Here is an 18,419-nt window from a genome sequence, read left to right as displayed (position 1 = left end):
ATCTCTGACGTTCTGTGACTTGATAGCTATTTCCTAAGAAAGGAAAGGAGATCCAATATTCCTAAAGCTCTATCACCCTGATGCCTTGTTTACCAGCTGCCCTGTATCTGAGTTGAGAGACATCAGCACTGGCACTTCAGCTCCTTTCTGGCTAGGTCCTGGGAATTTTCTGTGAATACGCTATGGAGGGAAACACTCTGTACAGTCTAAAGGGAAAGAGGCTGCTGCTCTCAATCAAGGCTCCAGGACCTGTAGCCTAAGCTTGCAGGTGACACCAAGGCTACCAATGCCAGAGCACATGCCCATGCTTACGTTTACCTCCAACTCACCCCATCACGCCCTCAGCCACCCAGACTCTGCCCTCAGATTTCTTGATCCTGTGTCCCACCATGGGGTTATGGGCAGCGTCATCTCCTAGGAGTGGAGTTTGGGAAGCCTGACTCCTGGGGGATGCTCCTGGCCATTTCTGGGTTCGGTTGTGTTCACTGGAAGCTGCATCTCCTGGGGTTCATACTCGCTTTCTGCCCCTTGGGATAGGTGAGTCCTCCCATCTTTTTTCCACTTAATTGGAGCCATAGGAACCACTTCATAGCTATCTCAAGGGAGCCCCCAAGCCTTGGCAGCTGGGTTTGGGGATCCTTGGGGCTGCCGGGGCTGCTAGAGTGCCCAAGCTGCAGAGGATAGATCTGGATAGCACCATCTGCAATTTGTTTCCATCCCGGTTCCCAAGACAGGAGAATGGGAACTGTAGCTCCTTCACATTTCCCAGGAGTTAGTGGTTCAGTCTGAAACTGGAGAAATATCTAATGAAAGAGCTAGTCTTCACACAAATAGCTCCATGTTTCCAGTCCACCTACGGACAGGAGCAGAGCAATCCTGGCTGCTTAATCCTTGAGAACTGAATCTCTCTGAAACTCTGAATCTCTCAGTGTTTCCAGCTGTAAAATGGAAATAATAAATTTCCTGTGGTGATTGTGAGAATTAAATAAGAAAGAGTAACTCCAGTGTCTAGGTGCTTTTAGAAAAATTATAAAAGTTGCAAAGCACTTCCACTTCTATTCTCTGATTGACCCTTCTTATTTTCCAGGTCAGGTAAAACGCAACTCAAAGAAGTATGGTGACTTGTGAAAAATCACAAATTAGCTGCTTGTTAGACTGGGGTCTGTTGAACATCTAAGTCCAAAGCCCTTTTTGTCTTGCCACAACTGTGAAATATATCACTTTCTAAACCCTTTGAAGAAATTATGGAAATGAAAATAAACGAGACAGGTATATTTTGTTGAGACATGACACCTGAGGAAAGTGAGAACTTAGAAATGTAAACTTTCAACTTTTATTTACTTCCTTTTCTTGCCATTTCCTGAGATGGACCTGATTTGGAAACCAGTTCTGTTACATGCATATTTCTTCATATTCTGCCTTGCTATTTCTGACTTTGGTGTTGTTCGTGAAGATGATGTTTAGTATGTTCTCTAGAAAGTTAACACCCTAGAAAACAAAGCGTTTTTGGTGGTGAACACTCAGCCTGGGGAACAGAGCAGAGACTCTCCCTGAGGCAATAGCTCAAAATTGAGCCATGCAGGTAATCTGGAGAAAAGACCAATTTTCTTCCTCTCTCTCTCTGCAGTTATAGGTTTATAGAATTGCAATATAGGAAACCAAAGGGACATCACCTGCCCAGGGTCAAAGACCTGGTATGTGGGGAGAAATTTTTAATAAGATACAAAAGGCAAAGACCCCTAATTCAAAAATATATATGTGCCCCAATGTTCATAGCATCATTATTTCCAATAGCTAAGACATGGAAGCAACATTAAAAAATGCTCATCAACAGATGAATTGATAAAGAAGATACGGTACATCTATATAATGTACTACCAGCCATAAAAAGAATGAAATTTTGCCATTGGCAACAACATGGATGGACATGGAAGGTATTATGATAAGTGAAATAAGTCACACAGAGAAAGATAATACTGTATGATATTGATCATATATATCACTTATATGTGGAATCTAAAAAGTAAAAAAAACAGACTAGTGAATATAACAAAAATGAAACAGACTCACAGATGTAGAAAACAAAGTAGTGGTTACCTGGTGAGAAGGAAGGGGAGGAAGCTAGGGATAGAGGATTAAGATGCACAAACTTCTTTGCATAAAATAAGTAAATGACAAGGATATATTCTACAACACAGGTTATATAGCCAATATTTTATAATAACTATGAATGGAATATGACATTTAAATACTGTGAATCACTATGTCCTACACCTGAAACGTACATATTATTGTGCATCAACTATACCTCAATAAAAAAGAGGGAATCAAAAAAAGTAACAGTAGATTTGACTACATGAAAAATTTCTTTTTAAATGAAGGTCGCAAAGTTATCAGGGAGAAGATATCTGTCATATTTAAATCTGATAAGGGATTTATGAGAAATATTTGTAAACCAAGAAAAAGCAGTTTCAGAGAGGTAGAATTTTGAATGGTTGACAAATATATGAAGAGATGCTCCGCCTCACCAGAGATTGAGAGAAATGCAAATTACAATAGCAAGATTCCATTTTATACTCATCAATTAAAAAAATTAGAAAGGTGAGTAATGCTTAGTGTTGGCAAGCATGTGGGCTGTGTTAAACTGACACAGCCATCAAGAGAGTGTTCTGACAGGTTTTAGAGATGCTGGGTATGTATAGGTTATTTAACTTATATGCAAAGTACATCATGTGAAATGTACTGGGCTGGATGAAGCACAAGCTGGAGAATCAAAATTGCTCAGAGAAATATCAATAACCTCAGATATGCAGATGACACCACCCTTATTGCAGAAAGCAAAGAAGAACTAAAGAGCCTCGTGATGAAAGTGAAAGAGGAGAGTGAAAAAGTTGGCTTAAACTCAACATTCAGAAAACTAAGATCATGGCATCCAGTCCCATCACTTCATGGCAAATAGATGGGGAAACAGTGGTAGACTTTATTTTGGGGGGCTCCAAAATCACTGCAGATGGTGACTGCAGCCATGAAATTAAAAGACGCTTGCTCCTTGGAAGAAAAGCTATGACCAACCTAGACAGCACATTATAAAGCAGAGACATTACTTTACCAACAAAGGTCCATCTAGTCAAGGCTATGGTTTTTCCAGTAGTCATGTATGGATGTGAGAGTTGGACTATTAAAAAAGCTGAGCACGGAAGAATTGATGCTTTTGAACTGTGGTGTTGGATAAGACTCTTGAGAGGTCCTTGGACTGCAAGGAGATCCAACCAGTCCATCCTAAAGGAAATCAGTCCTGAATATTCATTGAAAGGACTGATGCTGAAGCTGAAACTCCAATACTTTGGCCACCTCATGCAAAGAACGGACTCATTAGAAAAGACCCTGATGCTGGGAAAGATTGAAGGCGGAAGGAGAAGGGGACGACAGAGGATGAGATGGTTGGATGGCATCACCGACATGATGGACATGAGTTTGAGTAGGCTCCAGGAGTTTGTGATGGACAGGAAAGCCTGGCATGCTATAGTCCATGGGGTCACAGAGAGTCAGACAAGACTGAGCAACTGAACTGAACTAAACTGAAGGTGCCAGCCCCAGGTTTGTGTGCCCTGAGATCTGTTCCCGTCTTTCTTCTCTGCTGTGTATCATGGGGGTCTGGTTCCTGCAGGTTATGTTTCTGAGGCTCCTCATCAGCTGACTTCCACAGAGAGGCACTGTCAGGAAGCTGAGGGTGGGAGGAAGGGAGAAGACAGGGTATCTCTCTTCCTCTCTCTCTGCCTCAGGTCTCCTGGGGTCAGATCAGGTTAGGATGATTTCAGCTTTACCAGGTTACCCCTCCTCTCTCTCGCCCTCCAGCCAGGGAAGGCAGAAGTTTCTCGCTGTTGCTCATTCCTAACTGCCTCATTGTCCCCATGTAGCATCTCAGCTCTTTCATTCTCTTGGTAACCGATTCCCTGCATTGAGTACTTTAAGTGTTCAAGCAGTTCCTATTTCTCTGGTCAGGCAGTTCACATCCCTGTGATCCAGTAGTCCCCACCCCAGGTATATACTTTAGAGTGACTCTCCTGCAGGTGTCTAAGGAGAGATGTACAGGGACATTTACAGGGTGGTGTTTGGGAAAAGGGAGAGCTGGAAGTAGCATGGACACCCATTGCCAGAGGAACAGATTTTTTTATGAGGATAGATAACATGTGATCTGTGTCAGGCATATTGGTGGAGTGGCCACGTTGGTGTTGGGGAAGGAAGGGGGATTGGGGATAAAGGGAAAACAAAATGGGAGAAGAATGTAGCATGGAATCCATGATGAGTGTCTCAAGGTGAGGAGACAGTCAACTCACCCTCTGCAAATGAAATTTTAAAAATGTACATTATGTCTTGAAAGGATGAGTGAGATAAGAATGTGATAGTCCAGGTGGAGAGAATAGCATATGAAACAGTGCAGAGGTCTAAAAATGACCCATGTGGGGAACAGCCAGAAGTAGGGTGTGGCTGAGAGGTGGGTCTGTAATCAGTACCATGCTGGTGGAATCATGGAGTGTCAGTTACACCCAAATGATCTTAAAGATCTGTCCAAACTCATGGTATAGATGGGGAAACTGAGGTCCAGAGAGGGGCAGGGACTGGCCCAAAGTCACACTGTAGTAAAACTGGTCCAGAGCCCAGGTTTCCAGACTCCTATTTGGGGAATTCCCCCTTTTGTCTTCTCCACCAAGTCCTTCGCTCTGTGAGGGGCACTGTGCTGGTCCTGGGGAAACAGTTTCTGCCTACTTATGGGAGTCATATAGTCCTGATGTGTGGTGTGCTGGTCTGTGACACTGGTAGCCACAATGAACCATGTCTCCTGGTATCCATACTGTTTTTGTGTCACCCCCGCCACCCGCCTTGAGTCTGGGCTGGGTTTGTGATTTCCTTTCCAATAGAGTAAAATGGAAGAATGACATTGTGCCAGTTCTGGACCTAAAACTTAAGAAGTTTGGGGATTTTGATCTCTGAGAATCCTGAGCTGCTATATAAAAAGTATAGCTACTCTGATGAAGACACCATATGCAGAGGCTGCATGGAAAGGGAGCAGCTCCAAGACTAACTGGAGGCAGACGTTCCCAAATGCCCACCCTCCCTAGCTGACCTGCCAACTGAACATAGCCACATGAATTACCACTGGCAGGTAATTCACAGAAGAACCGCCCAACTGAGCCCAACCCAGAGAACAATCATAAGCAAACAAAGTGGCTGCTATTTTAAGCTGTAGAATTGTGGAGTAGTTTGTCATGCCAGCAAAAGATTACCAGAACATGTGGCATCAAGTGAAGTGTGAAATAAAATTGAGAAGGTTATCAGAGGTTGAGGGTCAGAGGGAGTGAGAATCAATCTGATCTAGAGGAGTCAGAATGCTGAACAGGGGAATAGGAGAAATGATAGAAAATGAAGATGATGAGTTTGGAGTATCACCAGTGTGTTTCAACAGATGTGTTGCTGAGGACCACTATGTGCCAGGCCCTGGGCAGGGATTGAAGAGGAGTCCGAGAAGGATGGACACAGCCTTGTGAAGAGGCAGCCTTGAGCACCGGCAGTGATGGTGCAAGGTCAGACATGCTTAGTGCCTGCAGGAGGTTAAGGGTCAAGGGCAAGTTCAGAAGATGGAGGGGTCACCTCCTTGGAGGGGAAAACCAGGCATGGCTTCATGGAGAAGATGGGATTTAATTTGGACCCTGAAAACTGGATGCAGTTTAGAGTTGGAGGGAAAAACTTTCCAGGTGGAGGGTTTTGTGTGCACAAGGCACGAAGTTGGGCTGTTTGGGCTATTAGGGAGATGGAATTGGCCAATTTGAAAGCAGATCAGATTATCACAATGAAGAGGGTAGTCCTACCTTCTGTCTTGGGTAAATTTCTCAAATTTATGTGAATGCAGAAATACTTTAAAATTAAAGCAAACCCTAGAAACACTCTGGTTATGTGAGTTAGGGAAAAAATGAAACCCAATGGGTAGAATTTCTCCCACATTAGTTCACATTATCATCATGGATTGGGAGACAAATAAATGCCTAAGAATAGCCACAGAATGTTAATTTTTAATTGATCATACTGTCATTTTCATGAACACTTAAAGTGCAGACCTGTAGCAAGAAATGCTTTTCACACAAAGAGAGAAAAGAGATATTTGGAAGAGTGTGGCATCTCTTTTCATGTTCCTTTGATCTTCTGCCCATCATTTAGGAACTGTGGTCCTGTTGGGGTATCATAGTACAGCAGGCAAGGTATAGTGTAGAAAGCCCTAGAGCAGTGGTCCCCAACCTTTTTGGCACCAGGGACAGATTTTGTAGAAGACAATTTTCCCACAAACCAGGGGTAAGAGGAGTACTTTCAGGATGATTCAAGCACGTTACATTTATTGTGCACTTTATTTCTAGTCTAATGTCTGTGCTGATCTGACAGAAGGTACCAGTCCATAGCCCAGAGGTTAGGGACCCCTGCCCTAGAGGCTCTCAGACCAAGATTAGATTCCCAGCTTTGCTCATTTCTAAAGTGCTGAGCACAGCGTAAGGCATGTGGTAAATGCCCAGGATGTTTCTTGTTAAAATTGCTCGTGATCATCATTTCCCCTCTTGTAAAAAGAGAAAGTTGAAGCCAAGGAGCTTTCCAAGTGCCAGCATACTGGTAACAGAATGCAGTTCCCATGTCTGTCTCTCCTTTGTGACCCCCACTTCCCTTCCCTGCCTTCCCTGCTGGTATATGCCAGGGGTGCTGAAGTGAGAAAGGTCGAACTCTATGACTTCTTCTGGGTTGTTCCTTGAGAACCTCCAAAGTGATACAAAGTCCAGTGACCACCCTAGAGACTCATACCCAGCAGAAAATGATGTCCAGAGAACATTCAATCCACAGGGGAACTTTCCAAAAGAAATGGCAAGGAAAGCAATATGAGAAGCTGGAAAATCAACAGTCCACTTAGTCTTGAAGCTATGGTATGAGGGAGAAGACCAATTGGTCTTAAGTCCTGAATGGCAGCCCATAGTTTGTCCCTTTCCCTATGCTTGGGCAAATTATTCAACCTTGCTAAGATTCCAATTTTCTCTTCTGTAAAATGGGCCAAAAAATACCTTATAAGATTTGTTAATGAAATAATTAAATGAGGTAATATATGCAAAGGGCATTGCACCCTCTGTTACATTGAATAGATATTCACGGGTGCACTCCAAAGCTGTATGTGTATTCCTCCCCTTGCAGATGGGGTCTGTAGTTCCCCCAGATTTCCAAAAGGGTCACTTGTTATTGTTGTTGGTCACTCAATCATCTCTGACTCTTTGTGACCCCATGGACTGTAGCCTGGCAGGTTCCTCTGTCCATGGGATTCTCCAGGCAAGAATACTGGAGTGGGTTGCCATTGCCTTCTCCAAAAGGGTCACTAACTCTCCCCAAATAAGTTTATTTTTGAGACATAAGGGTTTTATTTTGTTTCTATAATAAGATAAAATCTAATATTGGGTAAAAAATAAGAGCATAAATAAAAAGGAAATTGAAAAGGGAAGGCAATAGTAAGCAATAGAATCCAAATGTTTTTTAAAAATCATTTTGTTGTTTGGGTGTATCTTTTTTAATGAACTGAGTCATCTGCAGGCTGAATTTCTCAAAATTAAAGTATAACGGAGAAAAACAGAACTAAAAGTAATAACAAAACAGAGAGCAAAGTGATCCGAGAAACTTTTTTTTTTTTTTAATAAAAGGAATACATGCTCATGGTGAAAAAAAAAATCAAACAGTACAGAGGATGTAAGGTGAGAAATAGGTTTCTTTTCACCTCTCCATTATTTCTCACTCCTGTCCTATTTGGAGACGAAAATGGCAACCCACTCCAGTATTCTTGTCTGGAAAATCCTATGGACAGAGGAGCCTGGTGGGTTGCAGTACATGGTGTCACAAAGAGTGGGACATGACTGAGCAACTAAACAATTGGTCCTATTAGCTAGAGGTTGCCATTCTTGACTATAAGAATCTTTTTATTTGTTGTTTTCACATTACAAGTGATATGTCCATCTTTTGAAGGAGAAGATGAAATTTGGAAAATTCCCAGAGGCATCTAATTTGCCAAAAGAGAATGAACTTTGTGTAAAAGGATTAAGTGCTTTCCAAGATCCTGACAAAATAAAGATATCAATCAAACTCCCCAAAGGAAGTCCAGATGGCCGTGCAATTGAACTTTATCATGCTCATCAGCCTGGCTGTCTCCATGCCCTTGAAATATCCAGGAAAACCATCCAACAGAAAGCAGCGTCTCATACATATAATGACTTCTTTATCATACTGACCTAAAACTGGAAAAAAATCCTGTAAAACTGTTACCTGATGAACAAAGAAGCAGACTATTCCAAACCCATCCTTTAAACATGGACATGGATCCATTTGAAGTCAAGGACTCTTTAGGCCTACACACTTGTGCAAGGTGGTATAATATCAGAAAAAGACAGTATCATTAATCACATAAAGTGGATCATCCCAAAGCATTTGACAATGTATGATGCATTTCCAAAATTTAGAAGCACTTGAAAAAGTATATGCTGGATTTTAATAAAATCATCTGTGAAATTTGAGTGGCTGCAATATTAAGAAATAGGCAGAGAGTAACTAGAATATCATTTAAATTAGATGCCATCTTTTCTTTGTCCTTTGTTATTTAATATATTACAGAGCTGGGTTGGCAAAGAAGAGGGAATAACAGATTTCATTAGGAAAAAGCAAATGAAAAGACTCACTGTTGTTCTTCACAGAAGAGGCTTGGAACAAGATGGCGGGGTAGGATGTACTGCTTCTGCTCAAAGTGTGCTCCTGATAACCAGGCTGTAAATCAGATCCTTGAAAAGCAAGGCATATTTACCCAATAGGAAGGGTGTTATTCTTTGCTGATCAAGGATTTGGCACTAAATGAGTCCTTTGTGACTTTTCCACTCCCAAGCTATGCCAGCCACAGGAAACAAGACCTCTGTGGCTGACTCCAGCCCTCCCTGACCATCACCTGGCCCTCAGCACCCCTACAGAAAAGGATAATCCTCTCCTCTTTGTAAAGAAACATGAAAAGCCACACTGAAAGGGCTTCCCTATGCTACCTCCTCTCCTCCGTATAAAGATACGTGCAGAAGTCATCCAGGTAATAGTCAATAATGCACATGTTCTTTCAACAAACATAGATGTGTGCTAATGGTCTCACACAAGGAGAGGGATGCAGAGATGTAGAAAACTAACTGTACAATGTAGAGTGATACCACGAAGTCTTTCTAGAATATGCTCAGATAAAAAGTGAAATACTGTATTTTATCAAATCCAAGACAGCATCATTTTGGGTATCACCAAGAAAGAAAGAAAGAAAAAAAATACTGCTGATTATTAAATGCCATCAGTGGAAAGGTGCATTGTTATTCCAGAGAAGAATAAAAATGTGTGTCTTAAAATGAGTGAAGTGTGGTAATTAACTTTTAAAGAAGTGATAAGTGATATCTCTCAGCATGAGCCAAACCTTGCTACAGAAACTGAGAGAAGGTAGCAGTTATTTCTGTTGGAATGACTGGAGGTATCACAGGGAGGTGACATTTGATCTGGATCTTGAAGGATTTTGACAGTGGGAGAAAGAGGGGGGAAAACGTTCTGGGTTGAAAGCATAATATGGGTGAAGGTATTGAGGCAGAAAAGGGCAGGCATTTTTACGGACCAACTATTTTATTCTGAGCAACAGAACACAGATGTGGGGAGGGAGAGCTGGTTACTGAAGGGGGAAACACTGAAACCAGATTGTAAGTAGCCCTAGTGCCAGTTCTGGGGATTTGTACTCAGAGATGATAGAGAACCATAGATTATTTTGAGCTGGGAGAGACTTGATTAGAGCCAAGCTCTGGAGAGGTTAGTCTGGCAGGGTGGATGAAGGTTAGGTTGGAGAAGAGTAAGAATCAAGGCAAGGCTACAAGTTAGGCTATTGCAACCCACCAGGTTGGGTGGAGAGAAAATTGAGGGGCTGCACATAGGCCCATGTGAGGAAATCAGATTGTAAAAGACGGAGGCAGCCATACAGCTGTGAGAATAAAAAATCCACAACCACACACAACATTGTGGGAAAGTGTCACAAACCCGACACTGAGCCAGGCACAAAGAAAGGAAGCCAGACACAAAGGAGGACAAACAGTGATTCCATTTATATCAAGACAAAAAAAGGGCAAGTCCAAAATCAGTAACCTCAGACTTGCAGATGACACCACCCTTATGGCAGAGAGCAAAGAGGAACTAAAGAGCCTCTTGATGAAAGTGAAAGAAGAGAGTGAGAAAACTGACTTAAAACTCAGCATTCAAAAAACGAAGATCATGGCATCCAGTCCTATCACTTCATGGCAAATAGATGGCGAAACAGTGGAAACAGTGACAGACTTTATTTTCTTGGGCTCCAAAATCACTACAGATGGTGACTGCAGCCATGAAGTTTAAGGATGCTTGCTCTTTGGAAGAAAAGCTATGAAAAACCTACAAAGCATATTAAAAAGCAGAGACTTTGCTGACAAAGGTCCATCTAGTCAAAGATATGGTTTTTCCAGTAGACATATCTGGATGTGAGAGTTGGACCATAAAGAAAGCTGAGTGCCAAAGACTTGATGCTTTTGAACTTTGGTGTTGGAGAAGACTCTCAAGAGCCTCTTGGACAGCAAGGGGATCAAATCAGTCAATCTTAAAGGAAATCAGTCCTGAATATTCATTGGAAGGACTGGTGCTGAAACTGAAGCTCCAATACTTTGGCCACCTGATGTGAAGAGCTGACTCATTAGAAAAGAACATGATTTTGGGAAAGATTGAAGGCAGGAGGAAAAGGGGACGACAGAGGATGAAATGGCTTGATGGCATCACCGATTTGATGGACGTGAGCTTGAGCAAACCCTGAGAGATGGTGAAGGACAGGGAAGGCTGGTGTGTTTCAGTCCAGGGGGTTGCAAAGAGTCAGACGTGACTGAGCGACTGGACAACAACAACAACAACAACAACAAAATCTGTAATGTTAAGGGTCAGGACTGTGGCTACCCCGAGGGAGGGTAGTGACTGGCAGGGGACCTAATGGGGGCTTCTAGATACCGGTAATATTCTGGTTCTTGCTGCTGTTTATATGGGTGTGTTCACTTTATGAAAATTAATTGAGCTGTGCACTTAAGATTCATGCATTTTTCTATACATATGTTGTTCAGTCACTCAGTCATGTCTGACTTTTTGCAACACCATGGACTGCAGCATGCCAGGCCTCCCTGTCCATTACCAACTCCTGGAGTTTACTCAAACTCATGTCTATTGAGTTGGTAATGCCATCCAACCATCTCTCCTCTGTTGTCGCCTTCTCCTCCCTCCTTCAATCTTTCCCAGCATCAGGGTCTTTTTTAATGAGTCAGCTCTTCACATCAGGTGGCCAAACTATTGGAGTTTCAGCTTCAGCATCAATCCTTCCAATGAATGATTTCCTTTAGGATGGACTGGTTGGATCTCCTTGCTGTCCAAGAGACTCTCAAGAGTCTTCTCCACCACCACAGTTCAAAAGCATCAATTCTTCAGTGCTCAGCTTTCTTAATAGTCCAACATTCACATCCATACATGATTACTGGAAAAAGCGTAGCTTTGACTAGATGGACCTTTGTTGGCAAACTGATGTCTCTGCTTTTTAATATGCTGTCTAGGTTGATCATAACTTTCCTTCCAAGGAGTAAGTGTCTTTTAATTTCATGGCTGCAATCACCATCTGCAGTGATTTTGGAGCCCAAAAAATAAAGTCTGACACTGTTTCCACTGTTTCCCCATCTATTTGCCATGAAATGATGGCCCCAGATGCCATGATCTTAGTTTTCTGAATGTTGAGCTTTAAACCAACTTTTTCACTCTCCTCTTTCACTTTCATCAAGAGGCTCTTTAGTTCCTCTTCGCTTTCTGCCATATGGGTGGGGTCATCTGCATATCTTAGGTTATTGATATTTCTCCCAGCAGTCTTGATTCCAGCTTGTGCTTCTTCTAGCCCAGCGTTTCTCATGATGTACTCTGCATATAAGTTAAATAAGCAGGGTGACAATGTACAGCCTTGATGTACTCCTTTTCCTACTTGGAACCAGTCTGTTGTTCCATGTCCAGTTCTAACTGTTGCTTCCTGACCTCCATACAGATGTCTCAAGAGGCAGGTCAGGTGCTCCGGCATTCCCATCTCTTTCAGAATTTTCCAGTTTATTGTGATCCACACAGTCAAAGGCTTTGGCGTAGTCAATAAAGCAGAAATAGATGTTTTTCTGGAACTCTCTTGCTTTTTCCATGATCCAGCAGATGTTGGCAATTTGATCTCTGGTTCTTCTGCCTTTTCTAAAACCAGCTTGAACATCTGGAAGTTCATGGTTCACATGTTGCTGAAGCCTGGCTTGGAGAATTTTGAGCATTACTTTACTAGCATGTGTGATGAGTGCCATTGTGCAGTAGTTTGAGCATTCTTTGGCATTGCCTTCCTTTAGGATTGAAATGAAAACTGACTTTTTCCAGTCCTGTGGCCACTGCTGAGTTTTCCAAATTTGCTGGCATATTGAGTGCAGCACTTTCACAGCATCATCTTTTAGGATTTGAAATAGCTCAACTGGAATTCCATCACCTCCATTAGCTTTGTTCTTAGTGATGCTTTCTAAGGCCCACTTGACTTCACATTCCAGGATGTCTGGCTCTAGGTGAGTGGTCACACCATCATGATTATCTGGGTCCTGAAGATCTTTTTTGTACAGTTCTTCTGTGTATTCTTGCTACCTCTTCTTTATATCTTCTGCTTCTGTTAGGTCCACACCATTTCTGTCCTTTATTGAGCCCATCTTTGCATGAAATGTTCTCTTGGTATCTCTAATTTTCTTGAAGAGATCTCTAGTCTTTCCCATTCTATTGTTTTCCTCTATTTCTTTGCACTTATCACTGAGGAAGGCTTTCTTATCTCTCCTTGCTATTCTTTGGAACTCTGCATTCAAATGGGTATATCTTTCCTTTTCTCCTTTGCTTTTCGCTTCTCTTCTTTTCACAGCTATTTGTAAGGCCCCCTCAGATAGCCATTTTGCTTTTTTGCATTTCTTTTTCTTGGGGATGGTCTTGCTCCCTGTCTCCTGTACAATGTCATGAACCTCCATCCATAGTTCATCAGGCACTGTGTCTATCAGATCTAGTCCCCTAAATCTATTTGTCACTTCTACTGTATAATTGTAAGGGATTCGTTTTAGGTCATACCTGAATGGTCTAGTGGTTTTCCCTCCTTTCTTCAATTTAAGTCTGAATTTGGCAATAAGGAGTTCATGATCTGAGCCACAGTCAGCTCCTGGTCTTGTTTTTGCTGACTGTATATGTATGTTGTAGTTCAATACAATTAACGCCCCGCCCCCCACCCCCGCACACACACACAAATTAGGTTCATGGAGAAAAACATGGAAGTAGAGGTCTAGAAAGGAAGAACCTGCTGGAACACACAGGCACTCAATCTCAGAATGAGCTGAGGCTTTGGAAGAACATCACAGACCATGCTAGGGGCTTTGCAGGGTGCACTTGGAGCAAGTAAGGGAGAATGATGAAGGGAACACAGAATTTTCTCACCTCTAGGCTTGTGACAGAGAAACACTGGACATTTTGGTGGAGAATGACCAGCAAACAAAAATATCAGAACGAGTATGGTTAAGAGCGGATAGATGAAAAGACTCTCAGAGGTCACCTAGATGCTTTCAATGAGCCCAGGTCCAGATGAAGTACCTGTGAGTGCCAGGCATGAAGCTGTAGATGGGAATCAGAGAGAGCATCTAAGGATCTGTGAGGGATGAAAGGAAGTTAGGTGTTAGGCAGTGGGGGACACAGCAGAGTTTTGATATTCCGAGAGACTAAAAGGGTGACCTCAGCAAAAGGGATTTGGGTGTTGACCTTCAGAAGAGTTTGAGAAGGACTGATTATACAAATGGTGTGTGATCACACAGAGGAGAGGGGGTGGTCCCTCAGAATGGATGTGGGCTCACCAAAAACAAACCATAAAGCCTAAATATATAATCACTTGTATTTGAAAAGTTACTAATCTGGCAAGTCAGAGAAATAAGGAGACCATATGCATCAGGATTTCAGCAAAAATTTTAACAAGGTTCTCACAATATTTTGCAGTGCAAGATGGTGAAACATGGGCTGCAGAATTTGGAAATTGAGGGAGTTTTCAGTCCCTAGTCACAAGGCTAGGTAGGGCAGATGGCCCCCAGTGTGGGTAGGATAGAGCACAAGCTCTGTCCTTATCATTCTCCTATTTACCATTTTGACCAATGCTTCAGGTTAAGGAAGAAAATCAGATTGTCCAACAGTGATGGCACTAACTGGGAGAAATGATGACTGTGAAAGAGAACAGTTCTTTTTTTTTAACCTGTGTTTTTGGCTGATCCCACATGCATGTGGGATCTTAGTTTCCCCCACCAGGGATTGAACTTGCAGTGGAAGTGAGGCATCTTAACCACAGGACCACCAGGGAAGTCCTGAAAGAGAACAGTTCTAAGATGCAGAATACCCTCAATAGGCTGGAACAGTGGGACATAATCATGCATGGAATGTTTCACACCTGTTCATAAGTCCCTGAGTTAAACTGCTGATAAACAGGATCTGAGAGATCCAGTTTTCTGTTGATTTGAAATAACATAACTCCACAGAAAACCAACCTAGGGCTCTTGGGAAGCCACAGACTTCCTGGAATCCAAGGGGGTAATATGGCCTTAGCCAAGTGGAAGTGACTCTGGACTGTGAAGGCAGCAGGGACAGCAGTCCAGAGTCCTGAGCACAGAGGGATGGCCCTGAAATATATGTTTTAAAAATTATTTATTTGGCTTAGTTGTGGCATGTGTGATCTATTTCCCTGACTAGCTATTGAACCTGGGCCTCCTGCATTGGGAGCCCAGGGTCTTAGACACTGGGCCACCAGAGAAGTCCCTCTAGATATCATTTTTGAAGAGAGCCACGGACAAATTGGTGGCCAGGGAAGACTGAGGAATCTGGGGATATTTCTGTTGGAAGACTTAATTTGGAAGGGAATGAGGAGGTACCAAAGTGAGCTGTCTTTGGTCAGGGGCCACCATGGGTGAGAGGGAGCACCATGGGTGAGAGGGAGCACCATGGACTCCAGCAGCAAGCTGGGACCCATTATGAATGCTGCGGGAAGGCTATAGGTAGAGCCTAAGAAATAATGTACAAAAATCCCATCAATGAAATAATGGAGTGGGAGCCTCATGAGGCATTGCTCTTGCCATCTTCGATGGTATTATTATTACTATTAATATTATTATTAGTTGTTTGCCTAATAAGTGACTAGTACTGTGCATCATCTTACTTAATGAGGGAGATAATTATATGTGAAGTTCCTGGAAGAGTCCCCTGCATATGTGAGTACTCAATATATATTAGCTGTTTTTATTATTTAATCCTTACAACAACCTTGATGTGAAAGAGGAATAATTTATTCCCTCTTTAGAGGTGAGGAAACTGAAGCTCAGGAAGGTGAGTGACTTCCCAGAACTGTACCACTAATGATTGGTCAGCCCAACTCCAAAACTCGCCATTACCCCTAAGGTTTGGTGAGTGGTTGGACCAGACACTTGATAGGATGCTTCCCCGTCTAAGGCTCTGTTCCTAAACTGTGCCTCTTGTCCATCTCTGATCCTCTTTGTAAGGGATCTTAGTGTTTTTGAAACCTCTAAATGGAAGGAGGTGTCCTTCTGGAGACCTCTCAGTTATGAGCTAAATTTTCTGCCTATCCACACTTAGGACCTGTCCAGCCGACATGGAGCATGGCGACACCCCCATCCTCCTACTGTCCTCAGACTGTACGAAGAGCAGGCCCTGCTGGGCTGCCCCCACCCTGTCCCCTTCTCCAGCCCCTGCCCCAGGTTTGGCACTGACTCCTGAAAGGTTTAGCCAGACTGTCTCCAGGCCAGACTCTCTCCCCTGATAAAGGAGAACCAACTTCATCTCTCCTTCAGTGGGGGATCCTAGCCAAATCATCCTACCTCTTTCTCATGTTGACCATCAGTAGCATTCTTTACTTTTGAAAGACCCTTTCCTCCTATAAGTCCTATAAGGGCATCTCCAAGGAGACGCATGTGGAGGAGAGGCAAATGTAGGAGTCTGGGGTCAGACAGATTGGGTCTGGGCCCTGTTGCTGCCTCTGCTGAGTATCATTAGGCACGTCATTTAATCCATCTGGACCACAGTCTCATAATTTGAAAAACTGGGATCCTAACACCTATTTTTCAGGCAGTCATGAAGATTAAGATGATGCATACCAAGGTGTCTGGCACAGAATAGGTAGGCGTTTAATAAATGGTAGCTATTATTATTACTCGAACTGTGTCACCAGACCACATTTGATGCCTGAAACCCAATTTTATGGTTTAAAAAACATGCCTTGTGAAAAAAGAAAAGCAACTTAGATTCATTCAGCTAATAGTTTTTGGATCCATCATTCATAAGTTATCCATTTAAAGATGGAAATGAAAACAAACAATGTACTTAAAAAAACAGCTGAGCTACTTGATTGAAAGAAACATTTCAATGTAAAGTAGACAGGAGTAAGAAGTATACATGGGAGATATTTAGAAATTTTTGTTTTTGTTTTTGTTTTGTTTTTAAAGAAAGCTTAAGAGAAGACCTCCCTGTTGTTGGGAGGTAGAACAGAGGCAGGCGTGACAGACAGGGCAGACTGAGAACAGGGTGTTGGAAACTAGACCCACTTCCCGGGAGAAGGCAGCTGTGGGGATGGAGATGTGAGCAACTGGCGAGGGTGGCGAGGGCTATCCAGCCCAATATGGAAGGAGGACAGACAGCAGGGGAGGCCTGGTTAGCCTCCCATTGTCAGGATCCTGCTCAAAGGGATGCGGTGTCAGTGGACACCAATGGACTATGCACGGTCCCCTCAAGTCCCCAGAAAGGGAACAGGTATCCTCTTTCAAGTGGGCCTTAGGAAGCATCACTACAAACAAAGCTACTGGAGGTGATGGAATTCCAGTTGAGCTATTTCAAATCCTGAAAGATGATGCTATGGAAGTGCTGCACTCAATATGTCAGCAAATTTGGAAAACTCAGCAGTGGCCACAGGACTGGGAAAAGTCAGTTTTCATTTCAATCCTAAAGGAAGGCAATGCCAAAGAATGCTCAAACTACCGCACAATGGCACTCATCACACATGCTAGTAAAGTAATGCTCAAAATTCTCCAAGCTAGGCTTCACAATAAGTGAACTGTGAACTACCAGATATTCAAGCTGGTTTTACAAAAGGCAGAGGAACCAGAGATCAAATTGCCAACATCTGCTGGATCATGGAAAAAGCAAGAGAGTTCCAGAAAAACATCTATTTCTGCTTTACTGACTATGCCAAAGCCTTTGACTGTGTGGATCACAATAAACTGTGGAAAATTCTGAAAGAGATGGGAATACCAGGCCACCTGACCTGCCTCTTGAGACATCTGTATGGAGGTCAGGAAGCAACAGTTAGAACTGGACATGAAACAAAAGACTGGTTCCAAATAGGAAAAGGAGTACATCAAGGCTGTATATTGTCACCCTGCTTATTTAACTTATATGCAGAGTACATCATGAGAAGTGCTGGGTTGGAAGAAACACAAGCTGGAATCAAGACTGCTGGGAGAAATATCAATAACCTCAGATACGCAGATGACACCACCCTTATGGCAGAAAGTAAAGAAGAACTAAAGAGCCTCTTGATGAAAGTGAAAGAGGAGAGAGAAAAACTTGGCTTAAAACTCAACATTCAGAAAACGAAGATCATGTCATCTGGTCCCATCACTTCATGGCAAATAGATGGGAGACAGTGGAAACAGTGGCTGACTTTATTTTTTTGGGCTCCAAAATCACTGCAGATGGTGATTGCAGCCATGAAATTAAAAGATGCTTCCTCTTGGAAGGAAAGTTATGACCAACCTAGACAGTATACTAAAAAGCAGAGTCATTACTTTGCCAACAAAGGTCCATCTAGTCAAGGCTATGGTTTTTCCAGTGGTCATGTATGGATGTGAGAGTTGGACTATAAAAAAGCTGAGTGCCATGCATGATACAGGATGCTTGGGGCTGGTGCACTGGGATGACCCAGAGGGATGGTATGGGGAGGGAGGTGGGAGGAGGGTTCAGGATGGGGAACACGTGTACACCCGTGGCGGATTCATGTTGATGTATGGCAAAACCAATACAATATTGTAAATTAATTAGCCTCCAATTAAAATAAATAAATCTATATTTAAAAAAAGAAAAAAAAAGGAAAAGCGGGAAAGAAAGAAAAAAAAAAAAGCTGAGTGCCAAAGAATTGATGCTTTTGAACTGTGGTGTTGGAGAAGACTCTTGAGAGTCCCTTGGACTGCAAGGTGACCCAGCCAGTCCAT

The sequence above is a fragment of the Bos grunniens genome, chromosome 8, assembly GCF_055505025.1.
Source record: "Bos grunniens cultivar Pamir isolate PY7600 chromosome 8, Bosgru_T2T1.0, whole genome shotgun sequence".
In the NCBI taxonomy this organism is placed as follows: Eukaryota; Metazoa; Chordata; class Mammalia; order Artiodactyla; family Bovidae; genus Bos; species Bos grunniens.
The sequence above is the reverse complement of the archived record's forward strand: the minus strand, read 5'-3'. Positions refer to the sequence as shown.